Here is a 15,827-nt window from a genome sequence, read left to right on the forward strand (position 1 = left end):
ACACCCACTTTTTTAAGAGAGCACGGTATTCAACAATCGAGTAAAAGGTATTTTCGTGGCGTATTGAAAGCACCTTTAAGTCCTACAACATTTTTCACCTAATTAAAGTTTAATTTTACCACTCTGCCGGAAAGTGTAAATGAGTCATGGGCAACTTCAGCAGGAAAATACATTTAATTGGCACATAAGAAGCTTAATGCGGAATAAGAAATCGATTGAAAATCTCGTCACTAGCGTTCGGCAATATTCATTTTTGCATCTTGCAGAGCAAACGAAATTGAATGCAAACGAATGAATATGTATTATTCGAAATTAATGAGAGAAGGTTATTTTATATATAGGAAAAACACTAAGAAATGCACATAAAGAAGATGTACCCGAATTTTTAAGTTACATTTATTTATTTTTTTTTTTTTGTTATTATCCATACTCGCTAAAATATTGAATAATCCATAATTTAATTATTTAAAAATGAGATATGTTTACAATAGTATTTTTAAATTGTATACGTTCAAAGGCACTGCTATTTCAGAGAACACTGATGAACACCAAATTATTTTTCGTCCTTATTCGCATTTATTCCCAAGTAATTGTATAATTATTGAATAAATTCTATTATAAATAATTTCAGTTTACTTGACTTGGTTTGTACATTGCCTTGATTCTTCTCAATTTCCAAAATTATGCCAAATTAATGAAAACACATTTGTTTGCTGCTAAAATGCATCCACAGAAGCTTATATTCAGTTGGCTGATAAAATTTGACGAGCCTATTAATAGGTTTAATCCTTAATTCATTTCGAGCATAAAGGGAATACGAATTTGCGCAAGAAGCATATTATCAGTGAATGAAGTAAAGGTTTTTGTGCAGAAGCAGTAAACTATCAATTATGATAGATTTATTTATTGGCACTGGCAAATCAAAGTGTTAAAATCTAGATGGAAACCAACCTGCAGGTAGACAAATAATTTAATTAAATGCAATTTAAAGACAACAATTTATTGAAGTAAAAGCCAGACAAACAGAGCTGAACGTATATATTATATGTATATCTACACTGCGTATGTCTGCTCTGTTATGTGTTCATTTGCAATCAATTTATCATACGCCTGATTTGAGCTTGGCTTACAGTGCCATTGGTCAATGGTAATATACAATTTAAATGCATGTAATTAAAATTGAATAAAGGCCGCATTGCATCAGCCAGGTAAGTAACAACAACAGAGCAAACGAGCAGCACAGCACAGTGTGTTGCTTAGAAACAAGTCGGCAACCAAAGACTGCAATCCGTCCACTCAGAGATTAGATGCCCTGCGGTCTTTATTGTGTGTGTAGGTGTGTTGTATATGAATGTGAGTGTAAGTAAGCGTTTGTTGTTTTACTCCTCTGTCTCTATTCACTCTAATCATTGCTGTTCAAATTGAACTCTCGAACTAAAACTTGTCTGGCCTCATAGATAACAAACCCGCTGCAAAGGCAGCAAAACTTTGAGTCAACTTGCCCAGAACTTAAAGCAGAATGTCATCGGCAAATGACACTTGATTAAAACAAACTTTTATAATTTTATGGGAATGATGATTTAAAATTTGTGCAAAATTCAATAATAATTCCACTTATATTTATTAATATTCAATAAATATATAAAATATATTTGTAACTAATATTTAAAATAAAATTAAACACAACATACAAAAATTGTGTACAAAAAAGTATACAAAAATTTATTTTTGTTTTTAATATTATTTTAAACAAATTTAATTTTGGATCGGTTAATCCTAATTTAAGATTTTTCCTTCTTGATTACATTTTAAGATTTGTTCATTTTTAAATCAAGATTAATATCTGGAATTTTAAGATTGGGCACTTTACAATTTTTGTGAAATTTTGATTTTCATTTAAGAATAAACCTTCTTGGTTCAATTTTTACATCATATCACCTTGATTTAAGTTTGCCTTCTTGATTTTAGCAAGTTTTTTTTCTGTGTAACAGTTCAAGTTTAATCCACAAAAACATTAGGAATTTGTGGCATATCAAAGACATTATTTAAAGCTTTTTGTATTGTGATTGATTCAGTGATTAATCATATCAGAAATTAATTTACACTTATAATATTAATTTTCTCTTCTTAACTCTTAGAAGCTTGTCTAGAAGTCAAGCTCTTTTCTAAGATTAATCCACGAATTATAAGAAATTTGTACTAGGGTGAATCGTTATTCACAACTTTAATACTTTAAATCTTTAATTAAAAATTTAATAACAAAGCTATTTAATAGCGTTATACTAACATTTCAAATATTTTCTGTTGTTGTTTACCTCTTAGAAGTTCTCCATGAAATTGAGTTCACGACTAAGATTAATCCACTAATTATTAGTAATTTTTGGTATGTGTCATTGTCGTTTAAGACGATTGATGCCCGTTTTTGGATTATACAACTAATTAACTGCCTATGTTTGGCCTAATTACGATATTATCCCTGTACCAAACAATAAGCTGACAATTACATAAGCATTTTGCGACAGCCTCACAACTACAAGCATGTCGTCGACGGTGCCCAACTCCTTCTCCTCCCTCGAGTCTGTTGTTCGCCCTTTCGATGCCTGTAATTGACACTTTTGGTCAGTGCTTTCACAAAGGCAAAAGACAATTGTGCTTATATTTGCGGGCCCAGCTCAAAGGCGACTCAGACCCAGACACAGACTCCGACTCCGACTCAGACGCTGTGACGCTGCTGGGCACGTGCAGATTAACGACTATTTATCCACATTATGCAACTTGCAAGCATTAACTTTGTGCCCCAAATAACTCATATTCAGCCGCACGCTTTTGTTTTTGCTTTTGCTGTTGCGTGGGTGGTAAAGTCGAAAATTAACCGTTCTCCCTTTGCCCAATCTACGAAAAGAACAAAGAGTTTCATGCAAATTTAACAGAATTGCCAAACAACCTTTATATAATGTTTTCAGGAGGCCTTAACCTAAGGACCAGAAATAAAATAAAATGCCACACAACGCTTTGAAAACGGATGCTCAATGCAGTGGCGGAGGCAAAAGGGAACTAAAGCGTTTGTATTTTAAATGATTTCCAGTGAATTGAAACTCAATCGCTAACTCTGTGAGGAATTAAAACGTTAACTTTCATTTGACAAATTATATTATTTTTCTCTTTAAATTCACTCTGACTTTAACGTATGTATTAATATTGCGAAGCAGTTTAGCAAGAGAATTGAAATCGTTTCTTTTAATATATTGCGTCAGAGAGCGAGTACTGAAAGCTAAGGCCTTCTACTCAAAGATATTATATATGCTTATCATACATTTAGTTAAGTTTTCATTATAGTATTGAACACTTTCATTATGATTTTCTCTGTGAAAGCTTGTAATAGGTTAAAGCCAATCCACGATACTTTCTGCTTTTCTTTGACAATATGTGTTTACTAACATTCCTTCGTTTATTGACTATATTCCTTTTAACGCCGCCTTTGAATACCGACAAACACTTAATAATAATTGCGTAGTTAAAAATTGGATGCCAACATGGCGAAATATTTGAAAAAAATTCAGGAAATAAATAAATAGCCAACACTGAGCACACCAAAAATTAAATACTCTTATGATAACAAATCATGATAGAAATTGACTTTCTTTTTTATATTCGCAATTTTCTATTCAATATTTAATAATATGAAATAATATTCAATTAATAGTACAAAATTGTATTTATTTATATAATGCTGAGCCAAAATGCCTTCAAAGAAATCAATGTAATTTTAAGACATATGAATTAATTACTCTAAAATTGTATCGAATGGAAATGAAAAGAATTTCGAGCTCTTAAATCAGGCGATGTAATAATTCATTACTTTAAATGAATAGTTTTCATATACAACAGATACACCCTTTATTTAGTTTTACCTTTACATTTATTTAGCCAAAATGAAGAAAACTTATACTTTTATAATACTATTAAAAGAACAATTTTAATATCTTCTGAAAGAGTATACCGAACACTGGATAAAACCAAAAATTAAAAATAAAAAGGGGTCATGTTGTTGGAATTTTGTTGTTGTTTTTATTTTTTTTTTTTCTTGGCCATACGCTGCACGTTTTGGAGTAAAAATATTTACAGCTATGCGCCGCTCAACAACTTAGAATCAGAAAAGGACAAAACTACCCAAGAGCCTCCCACACTCTGTTGTCCAGGAACATGATGAGATGATGCGAGATGGGAGATGGGAGAGAATGGCAAAATGTTTAGCAGACGGACGCAGCCCACGCACATTTTTCACATAATTTCCTTGGGGATTAAGTTTCCACTTGGCTTTGCCTTTGCCGTTGATGCCGCCTTTGCTGCTGCTGCTGCTTCTGCTGTGCACCTCGCCTTTATTAATTTTGTGCCACAAAGTAAATAGAAAGGCAACCCGAGTAAATTTCATTAAAGACGGCGACTAGAGAGCGTTCAGAACCAGAACCAGAAGCAGAACCAGAACGAGAATGAGAAAGGAAAACGAGGGAGGCTGTGTAACTAATAGATAAAGCGCGATTACGATTACTCAGGTCACAAATCACAAGGCGGGGAGAAGACGGAGAGAAGGCCGGGTGGCTAAAGGAAATGACATTTGAAGTCGCCTGGAAAATGAAATAACCAAAATCGGTAATGGGCACCAACGAGCAGCGCCTAGAGGCGACGGAGCGAGAGCGAAGTAGGGGAAGGAGAAGGAGAAATTTAAGGCAACAACGGGGGACAAATCAAATTACAATCAGTCTAGCTTTAAACTGACTTCACTCCAATCGCGCTGTGCATTTGGCAAATATTTTAAGCAACTGGAAAAAGTCGAGGGATCTACTTTGTAGACACACTACCTTCTGCTTCCAGCTGCCATGATGCGCCCTCGTGCATAAGTGTTGGCTGCAGGGCACAGGCACCAAAAATTTATGCGCACACCTCTTTGGAATTTACCAAAGTGAGAGAGATAGAGAGAGAAAGAAATAGGGAGAGGGAGAAAGCTGTTGCCGCGGGACTTGCGACTGCGATGGCGACAGCAACTTGTCCTTGCCAATGCGTGCTCAAAATGGCGACAAAAGTGCAAAATAAGAAAAAAATAAAAGAGCATTTTTAAAGCGTTAAAAATTTGTAGCTGCGGTTAAAACGCGACGAGGAGAAATGCTGAAGAACGACGCGACAAAAATGAAATATTTCTGCAATTTTTATACGCAGGACGCAGGACGTAGCAAAAATGAAGAAAAATAGTACAATTCGAATAGGTGCAAGGCTAAAGATGCTTGATTGCAAGCTACCCTAGATATGAAGAATTGAGTGCTTAAGCAGTTCAATAAGTATGAACAAATTTTGGTTTAACATTCCGGCTAGTTAAAATTAACTTTCATTTAACAAAAAAAAAATAAAATAAATCATTTCAATGCACATGAAAAAATTGTGGTGTAATATAATATTTCATATTCAATTTTAAGATATACAAATATTCGACTAAAAAAATAATATAAAGTTAATGAGGTATAAAGTTTCAAGAATTAAGTTTCTCAATCACACAAAAAAATTACAATTTTAGCAATTAATGAAAAGCAATATTTAAACTCATTTATTCAATTTATATTTCAGGCAAATTATCAGCAGATTAGCATAATATTCAAGGTGTTTTCTTTAGTTGGCTTTTCATAGTTAACTGGATTAAAATAAAATAAATAAATACATAAATTATATATTCGACTTTTGGAATAAAACAAAAATAAATAAATTGAAGGAATTAATATTTTGTATATAATAATATTTTTTAATATTTAATATGAAGAACGTAAGTAAGAAAGAAAGTAAGAGTTCATAATATAAAGTATAATGAATTAACAAAATTGTTGTTTTTCCAATTATATTGGAATTATTTAAGCGACATTAAAATTCATGTATTCCATTTATATTTCAGGCAAATCATCATACAGATTAGCATGAATATTCAAGACATTTCCATTTTTATTTTGGCTAGCATAAATTTATTTCTCCCAAGGTTTAATGTGGCATATATAAAAGCAGACAAGTATATGTAGAGTACATGAGAACACGATGTAATTGTCCTGATTACTGGTTGTGATATACCCCGCCCTGAAGGGAGATTCGGTAAATAACAGCGCAAACATAAAAACCAAATCACGGCGACAACTTCAACGTGGCGCACTCATGGGTAAATTACGAGTACACGAAATATTTTGCCGGGACTAAAACGGGAAAAATGCTAAAAATGCGCGACAAAGACAAAAGCCGAGAAGTAAAAGCTAAAATACAACAGCGGAGGCTGCGAAAAAGGTTTTTCTGTTACTATTAGTTCGATGCTGTTGGTTGGTGGTATGGCTTAAAATAAATTATAGACAAAATCAGGGCAATTAAATCAAAGCCACGTCAGTAACTCAAACAGGCGGCAGCGGTGGCGCAGCTCATGAATATGCAACGAACGAAGCGATTGTGGATTGGAAGCATTGTGGCTTTTGCGGGCTGAGCAGAGAGAAGAGTCGAAACAGGAAGGATGTGAAAGGGGAAATGGGCCAGGCAACAACATTTTCGTGATTGAATTCATTGATGAACAACAACTACAACTACAGCAATAGCAATAACAGCTGCTGCTGTTTTGGGGAAGCGGGGACAACCGCACCAATTGAAGTGTATGCAAGTGATTGGCCACATGTGGCAAGCAAGTTGTGTAGCAGGAAGCAGCTCCAACACTCAACTCCAACCCCAACTCCAGCCAGGACTCTTCATGTCCATCTGCAGTCACAACAGCGTGAAATCTGTGGCTGGGGCATTGAAACAAATCACCTTGATTGATGATTGGCATTTCGTTGCCAAGTGGGTTTGAGATGTGAGGTAGCTGCTGCTCACTCTTCACTCTCTATCTCCCTCCCGCCCGGCTGTCGGTCTGTCTGTTGGTCTGTCAAAGCCCCAAAAGTCAACCGCAATTAAATGAAAAGCAGCGGCTGCAAAGGGCGTTGAATTGTGCGGAGTGTTTTGGGGTTGTGCCGTCGGGCAATTTGAGCTGCTGTTTTGCTTTATTGCAGCAGCAGGAGAGATGCCTCAACCTGCAGTTGTCAACGCCACAGCAGCCGAGAGTGAAGAGTGAAGAGTGAAGTGAGACTCTGCAGTTAATCGAATTACAAGCAATATCAGTGTTTGACAGTTTATCCAACTAATTAAACCGATTCGAATGATCTCCTTATTGCTAGACAGTTTGTCAGATTGCGAGAAATTAATGCAGTTGAGTAGCAAACAATATGTGACAATCAAATGCGTTTGTTACTAACAACCATTTCAGTTTGTAATCAAGAATGAAAGCTACAGTCGAGCTTATAGTTAAATGAAAGTAAAACAGTGTGGTTTTATCTATAAAATATATCAAATTAATGTACAGCAAATATTCTATAAATATACTGAAGGATATATTTGGTATATTTATATAATACAACATTAAAAATATACGAAATTGTCAGCCAGAACACAATACACATGAGTGAAAGATATCAAAATAAAATTGTATGCCTCACATTTAATTATTTATTGTAAGGAAGATGATAGCAATAATCTCGTGGCGAAAATCCATTTCACGGCCCGGCTCAACAAACGTTTTTAAAGCCTTCATCAGCCGCCACCCTCATCAACTGTCGCATAGAATCAATCCGGGAAAACAGGTGTGGAAAAGGGAAAGCGCAAAAAATTAAATCAAACAACGCTTAAAAATTTATTAACGGCCGCCAAACCAGTTAAACGTCAGCAAATTGTATTTTTATGTTAAGACCATTAATGAAAATCGGATGCAAACAAAAAAATACATCGCCTGAAATAAAACAAGCAAAAAAAAAAGAAGTGGGGCGAGGCGAGAAAAACATTTTTGCATTTAATGTGGCCAGCAGAAGCTGCAGGACAAGCTGCAGGATTCACGCTCTTGCTGCTGCTTCTGCTGTTGGCTGGCGGCATTGGCAGCACTTCGATTAAGTAGCTCTGTAAACAGCAGGCGACTGGCTGGTTGGTTGGTTGGATTGTTGGATGGCTGGCAGCAGCTCTTCTGTCCTGTCCTTCAGACAGCAGCAGCAGCAGACCCCTGTCAGACACTTGAAAATGCATAACTTTTGAATGGCCAAGAAGCAGAAGAGTTGAAGGGAGTTAAATTCTCCATAGGGAATCAAGCAGAACAGAAGCTGTCCAATCTGTCGGTTTGTTTGCCACGCTTTTAATGCATTTTACGCTGTGCTGGTTTCCTCTTTACTCGCTGCGCTTTGTTTAACTTCGCTGAACGGCGCCGTGCAAAAAAATGCAACGTTATCAATGCAAATAAAGCTGATTAAGCAGTTGTCCAAGTTGTATGTACCATAAAGTACATATTAATGTGCACCAGCTTTAACCAAGAAGTTTCTAAAGAACTTTCAGCAATTGCCAAAAACCGCACTGCGTACGTTTTTAGTCAATTTGTCAGCGACTTTCTCTCTCCCTTTTTTGGCTAAAAGCATGTAACGATATTTCATCAACTTCATTCACCCAAAAGCTAAATTAATTACTACAACGACAAGCCGCAGGAGGCAGTTGAAGTCAAAAGATAAAGACCCAGAGAGTCACACACACACTTGCCTAAAACTAATATACTAACCACAAACAATAAAGTTGTAGAGAGCTAATAATGAAAGCCATCTGTCAGTGCTGACAAGCTGCTTGTCGAGCGAGTTTATTACAAACTATAATGTTGTAAAATTCATTCTGTATTTTTTTTTATAATTACTTTACATTTTAAAATTTAAGAAAATATAAAATTCAGCATAACTAATAATAGATGTTATGAAAGCCTAAAGAACAAGCACATATATAGCACGCAATGAGCGCTAGATGGCGCCAGCTTCTAATCGAAATTTATAGAGAACTATTTCGTTAAAACGATAAGCTAGAAAGCATGAAATCGAAAAAAAATATATATTACCGATCTGCACTTCAGCTTTATGAAGACATACTGACTGCTGCACCCAAAATAATAATCATAAGTTTGTCGAAAACTCAAAAATAAACATGAAATTAGTATTTACGCAGCAATAAATTGAAGAGGCCCAGTCCCAAAGATTCAAAGAGACATTTTAAAAGGTTTCTCAGCGCTCTGTGCGAATAAAGAGTGCAAAAGTTTTTGGGCTGTTTGCTTATTTGTCGTGTAATTAAAAGCCTGGTACATTAATTTCGACTGCAGCAAGAAGTGCGCAATGCAGACAGTACGAAAAAAAAAAGAATGAGAACGAGAACGAGTGCGAGAACCAAAATCTGAATCGCCTGCAAAAAGCCTTAGAAAGAAAGTCGTGATAAATCCACAGTATTTTGGCCAAGTCACAAAGCAGCAGCCAGAACGACGAGCGACGTTCTCATTCATCTAACAACTTATTTTATTTTCATTCGCAGTTTTTGGCTGCCTGCACAAAGTCAACAAAGTGCCTGGCAAAAGTACGGACAAAGTCCGGCAAAATAACAACAACAACCCTCTTGCAATTAGCGCTGGAAAAGTTCTTAGCAGTAATTGATTTGCTGTAAACCGTTTGACGCGGCCACACTCCAAGACCAAGACGAAGACGAAGACGAAGACGACTTGTAATCGTTGTTGCTGCATGCAGCATGTAGCATGCAGCATGCTGCACACGGCACAGTTGCGTCTCCTTTAAAATTTAATGCTTACCCCGGCGCACTAAAGTATGCAACACAATTGTTATTGAACACGTGCCTCTGCCAACAATTGCAAGCTGCAGTCATCACTGAATGGGCACGATAAAGTAGAATAGTAGGGGGAGGGAAAGGAAAAGGGAAAGGAGGAAGTGGAACTCAACGTCAAAAGGAAAACAAAGCACATTTTTACACCCAACTCTCTGCTGTTGCTTAAAAATGCTAAAAAGCACAGAAAAACACGCTCTGAGTGCGACGGAGGACGACACTAAACAAGTTCAAAAAGTATCGCATAAATACAGCACTCATATACGTGTATAAGAAATATATTAAGTTTAAATTATAAATTGTATATTTATAATAATTTTTTATAACAAAATAAATTTATAACCTATTTGTGTTATAATAAAATGTGTTAAATAAGAATACTTATAAAATTTGCAATGTTCAAAAGACTCTATAGTGATTGTTGTAGCAGATATTTAATCTACCACTGCCAAATAAAGTGTAAACTACTTGCTAAAAGCATAAAAGTCAATTTTCTCGGAGAACAACTTTGAAAGCAACCCTCGAGCATTCACCTGCCCCCCTAAAGTGCAACAAAATGCACGGAAGCATAGCGAAAGGCAACAGAAATAGCAGCAGTAGCGGCAGCAACAGCAGCTTTGGCAAATGGTTGCTCGGTGGACGATTTGAAAAATTCAATGCAAACAAACGGCAGAGAGGCAACAACAACAACAACAACAATAGCTGAACAGCGCGTTGCAATGTTCTGCACTTTGTTAGATATTGTACTTGCTGCTGGTGCAAGTGCAACAACAACTGCTGCCCATTGATGGCTTAAAAATCACATAAAAGTTCCAATTCCAAGCAAGCAACACGCAACACAAAACAATAACTTCAACTCACATTAAACTGCATGAAGTTCAGAGGTAGCTAGGGGCAACTAAAAAACAAAACAACAAATCTTCGCACCCTTAAAGTTGCTTTGAACTGGGCAAATAATGATCTCGTTTATGGCGCCCAAGCAAGCAGCTATCAGCAGAGACAGCTGCCAACCGCAAACTGACACCTTAAAAAGTTAAAAGCGCAGAAAAATGTGAAGGCCTCTGCAAAAAAAAATAAAATTGCAAAAAAAAAACGAAAAGAGCAAGCAAATCCATCAAAAAATTAGCTCAGACCGACGCCGATGCCTCGAAGCAACTCACTCACTCTCTCTCTCTCTCTCACTCCCTTTCGCTCTGCCCACCACTGAAACTCATTTAAGCCGTGTCGGGACGTAGACGAAGCGTTGGTTGTCAAGTGATGCGTCCTCGACCGCCAGAGGGCGCCAGCAGCGAGAAAAGCACGGGCAAAAAAAAAACACTATGGGGGCGGTGGCTGGATGATGTTTTTGCCGAATGCCGCTAAATTGCTGAGGACTGACTGCTGGCTGGCGTAACGGTAAGCGAGTTACAGTTAAAGCTATGCCAACGCCTTTGACACGCATGGCGGCACGTCACTTTGATGTTGCCCCCAACGTTCCCAAACGATTTGGTCGGAGGCCTTCAAGTTGAAAGCGGCTTTTGGTGCCAACAAATATTTGCTAAATGCAAATTACTTTTGACGCTCTGCGGCTCGAGGAACGTAAGTGAAATGATTGGCTCAGACCGAGTCTATGAGTGCTGCTAACAATCAAAGACACTCCAAACAAACAGCTCCAGAGATCACAAGCGAGGTTTTAAAAGGTGACAAATTTTGTAGTCCCTGCTCTTTGCTCTTACTAAACGGAAGACATGTCTCTCCATATTCTATACTCTAAACATAGAAAGCAATATAATGCACAAAATTTATTTTATATCCACTTCAAAAGTATAAAAATAAATATACCCAAAATACGAAAATTTTTCAACCATTTGCCACATGTGGCGTATGCGTAATATTTTAAAGATTGAAGCTATTATTAAAGCATTTTATAGAACAAAGTGAAATAACATATTTTTTAACAATATATCTAAACACGTCACATACATATTGTATTGTGCTCTACCGACAATTACGTGGCGTATGCGTAATATGAGGTAGATGAAACATAAACAATGAATTTTTTATTCAAAACTTTTGTTAGAACTAAATGAAATGTATTCTTATTTTAATCAGCACACAATCGTCTCAAATTACTTAGTTAATTGTGTTATTTCGACAATTATTTGACACATGTGGCGTATACGTTATACTACATGTAGTAGATTAAACGAGAACTTTCTTTAGAACTAAATGAACAGAATTCTTACTTTTTTCAGCATATAATCTTATCAGATCACATTTCCTAATTTTGTTATTCTGACAACAACTTAACACATACGGCGTATGCGTAATATGCTGTTGATTTAAATGAAGATAATGCATTCTTTATTCAAAACTTTCTTTATAACTAACTGAAATAAATTATTATTTTAATCAGCATTCCTTCTGCTCAGATCACACATATAAATGTACTATTCCAGTGTCCATGACAAATGCTGCCCTTAAAAGTGCTTAAGTGCGCATCCATTTGCTTGCAAGTTCAAGCGGTTGTCATCGTTTCGTTGCATGCATATGTTGCCACTGACAGCCAGATGCAACTTCATTGCAATTAAACACTCAATTTGCAGTCGTCGTCCCCCAACTACGCTCTAGGAATGTTTATAAATGAAATTTGGGCAAAGGTAAAGTTTGTTTGCCCTCGGCGACACTGAGAGTGGAGAAGTGGGGAGAGTGTGAGCCAGAGAGGGTCGAAAAGAGAGGGAGAGAGAGAAAGCTGATAGACTCAGCTGGAGACAACGTCAACAGAAGTCGCAAAACAAATAGCAAAAGCGAAATGGCGCCCCAGAACTTCGGTTGTTGTGCAGCTAAAGACGTTGACGATGCGCATTTGCTGTAGATTATTACAAAAGTTTAAATACATAGACATCGCCAGACAAAGTTGTGCTTATGTACATACACATAGAGCCCTCAGGTGTTTTGAGTTTTGCTTGTCGACGACGACGACCGGAGACGACCACAACCAGACAACCGAATCCAAGTTCAATTCAACTCAACTCAACTCAGTTCAGCTCAAGCTCAAGTTAGTTCCAGTTGAGGCTGGTAAATTGCCTTGGCAGTTACAATTGCACGTTGCACACTTTTCAACGAGTTCTTCTTCGTCCAGCGTAGGTCATTACACTGTAAACTCTTTGGCTGCTGCCCGAGTTTACAGCTTGCCCAAAAGCTAGAGAACAACAAGAAAGTGGCTGCTACTTTTGGTATCGCTTCTGACACTTTGCAAATAATTAATGGCATCAGATTATTCAAATGTCAGTCAGGCGTAATTGGACTAATAAAGCACTAAAATGATGGGAATAAAATCAAGCAGATATTCAATACTTTGAAAAGTATTCAGAAAAATCGTTAATAAGTTTTTGAATATCGATTACTATCTATCAATCTTGATTACAATTATTGTTATCGCTAATTCAAATTATAATCAAAGCAATTCAAATATAATATAATGATCGATTCGTTTAGTGAACCTGTGATTTATAGGGTACCTAAAATTTATGTAATAAAGTAAAGAAGATATTGAATGTATCGAATATTATCATTCACATCTAATTGCAGTCAATGTTATCGATATTATTTAGATAGTAGGTAATTCAATTAATGCCAACATATTCTAAAATGCATCAATTTATTTTTCAGGTAATATTAAACTTATAAATAATATACAGTTCAAATGATACATTTTTCGCTATAATTTTAACGTTAACCTTTGCTGATATATGTGCAGATAAAATGCGAATTTTCGGCAGACTCAACATATGAGCAAAGGAATAGAAATATCTTAATAAATAATGAAATACTCGCAAGTAAAGTCGATAATAATCAATTGCCAGCTAAACTAAACGAAAAAGTTATTTGGGGAAAAAGCTAAGAATTGTTTAAGTAAGCACTTGCCTGAAAAAATAAGTGTTAATTGCTTTGACAGCAGATAAATTGAAATTCCGGCAACTTCCTGGCGAGGAATTCTAGTTTTTAGCTAACTTTTAGCGTGTGTGTGTGTGCACATGTGCTGAGTGTGTATAAATGTGTGTGTGTGTGTGTGTGTGTGCTTGATTTCTTTTGTGTATCTTTAAGAGATGCTTGGTTATTTCCTGGCGGCGTCTGTTGCAGGCGTTTACTTTTAGTTTTAATTTGGCAGCCCGCATAATTTTGCTATGACTTGCACTTCTTAATTAATTATTTTTCGCCTTCGCAACTAAATGCGAATCGTAGCTGTGTCAGCAAATAAGCGGCACACACACGCGTCTGGCAATCCTTTATGGAAGTCTGGCAAACGCAAGCAAAACAAAACTCTGCAAAAGGAAAACACACATATATTTGATTTGTTTTTTTTTTTTTGGTCTTGCTAGAGGAAATTTCAGCACAAAAAAAATACTTCGCAGCTGCAGCTAAAATTCTTTGGCACCTTTGACACATGCGGCGTATGCGTAATATGCGATAGCAGACGTTGAAAACGCAAGTCGAAGCGGAAGCAACGGTAAAATCAATGCAGTAATCCCCTTCTAACCAATGAAAAGGCTTACCGTGCAAATTCCCAGGCTTATGCCAATTGACAGCCACCGATGCAGACACTCCCAATGCTTTTTGTTTCATTTAAATAAAGCGTGTGTTTTTTTTCTCTCTCTCTTTACTAATACTTTTATTCAACTCCCTCGCCGTCCTCTCATCACTTGCTGATTGTTAAGCTTGGCGTCTGTGCCATGTCAATTGCATTTCGCTGGCAATGCAAATTGGCAGAGCGTTTGCCATTTTCCGTTCTGTTGTGCGAAGAGAAGCGATCGATGGTTACTCATTATTTAGACGCTTAACGCGCGTCGCTTTTTGCATTAGGTGATTAAGTTTTGCAGCGCCACCTGTCGGTCGCAGTTCAAATTACGCTTTGTGTGCTGCGTCGCTTCGACTCGCGCTCTTCGATTGACATTTTGTGAAGCAATGCGGTTTTTGTTTTCGCATTCAATTGTTGGCAGCTTCGCCTGCCACGCATTTTCATTTCCCCTTCACCTATTTTTTTTCCTTTTTTTTTGTCGGAATGAGATCCATAGCTGGCGGTGCCAAATGTAAAAGTGGCAGCAGCACCCACAAATACACACACACATGCACAACCACACTCTCACTCACTCACCACATTCAGCTCAGCTCGGTACACATCTCATCTCATGCCAGGGCATGTAAATTGCTCTGGCAAACAAATCACGTACTCGATGTACCAAACTCCCCCGTGCAACGCTCCACGATGCGACATCCTCATCGTCGTCGTCGCCATCATATCAAAAGCCAGAAGGCTGCCTGAATTTTTGCGGTGTTGTTGCTGAAATGACTAAAAGCAGCACACGCCGCCTCTCTCTGACTCCCTCATACTCTGCTACTGGGCGAGGAAGCTGCTAAACAACCGCAACGAAACCAGCATCAGCAACATTGCCACCCTTCAGGTTGTCTGGCCCATTTGAATGCGATGAGACGCTTTTCTGAATTTTTAGTTTTCTTTATTGGGAAACCAGGCTGCAGCACCTGAAGTGCTCTCTGCAGCAAGAAACGATTTTAAGGTGTTTACTTGCAGATCAAGTGACTAAAGACGAACTCAAACGCTTTAAGAACATTATATGGAGTTTCCCAGATTTTGTAGACAAGTTCTTTAACATAATACCAACAATCTATACATTAAACTACTTCATGTCTTCGTTTATTGACGAAGAGTGACATATTTAAAATCTGATTTCAAATTGGAGCTAAAACTAGAAAAACATGTTTGGAAATTTCACTGAGAGGCTTATACTATTTTTTGTCAAATATTTAAATGCTATTTCAAAATTTTGACATTTTTGTATGGTATTAATATTTTGTTATTTATTTCAAATTAAACTAGAAGTGTATCCAAATCACAATTTCCGTAGGACTACTTGAATTAAATATTCACGTTCTTATAGCCTCTAACCAATTTAAATTTTCGGAACATACAATAATAATAATAATCAAATAAAAAACGGCTTTAAGCTTCATTGGCTGACAATCTGGTATATTTAGTACTCTATGATATATTTTATTTTAGTTGGTCAATAGCCATCGATGTTTAAGTATGTTTGCAGTAT

The sequence above is a fragment of the Drosophila sulfurigaster genome, chromosome 3 (assembly GCF_023558435.1).
Source record: "Drosophila sulfurigaster albostrigata strain 15112-1811.04 chromosome 3, ASM2355843v2, whole genome shotgun sequence".
Taxonomy (NCBI): Eukaryota; Metazoa; Arthropoda; class Insecta; order Diptera; family Drosophilidae; genus Drosophila; species Drosophila sulfurigaster.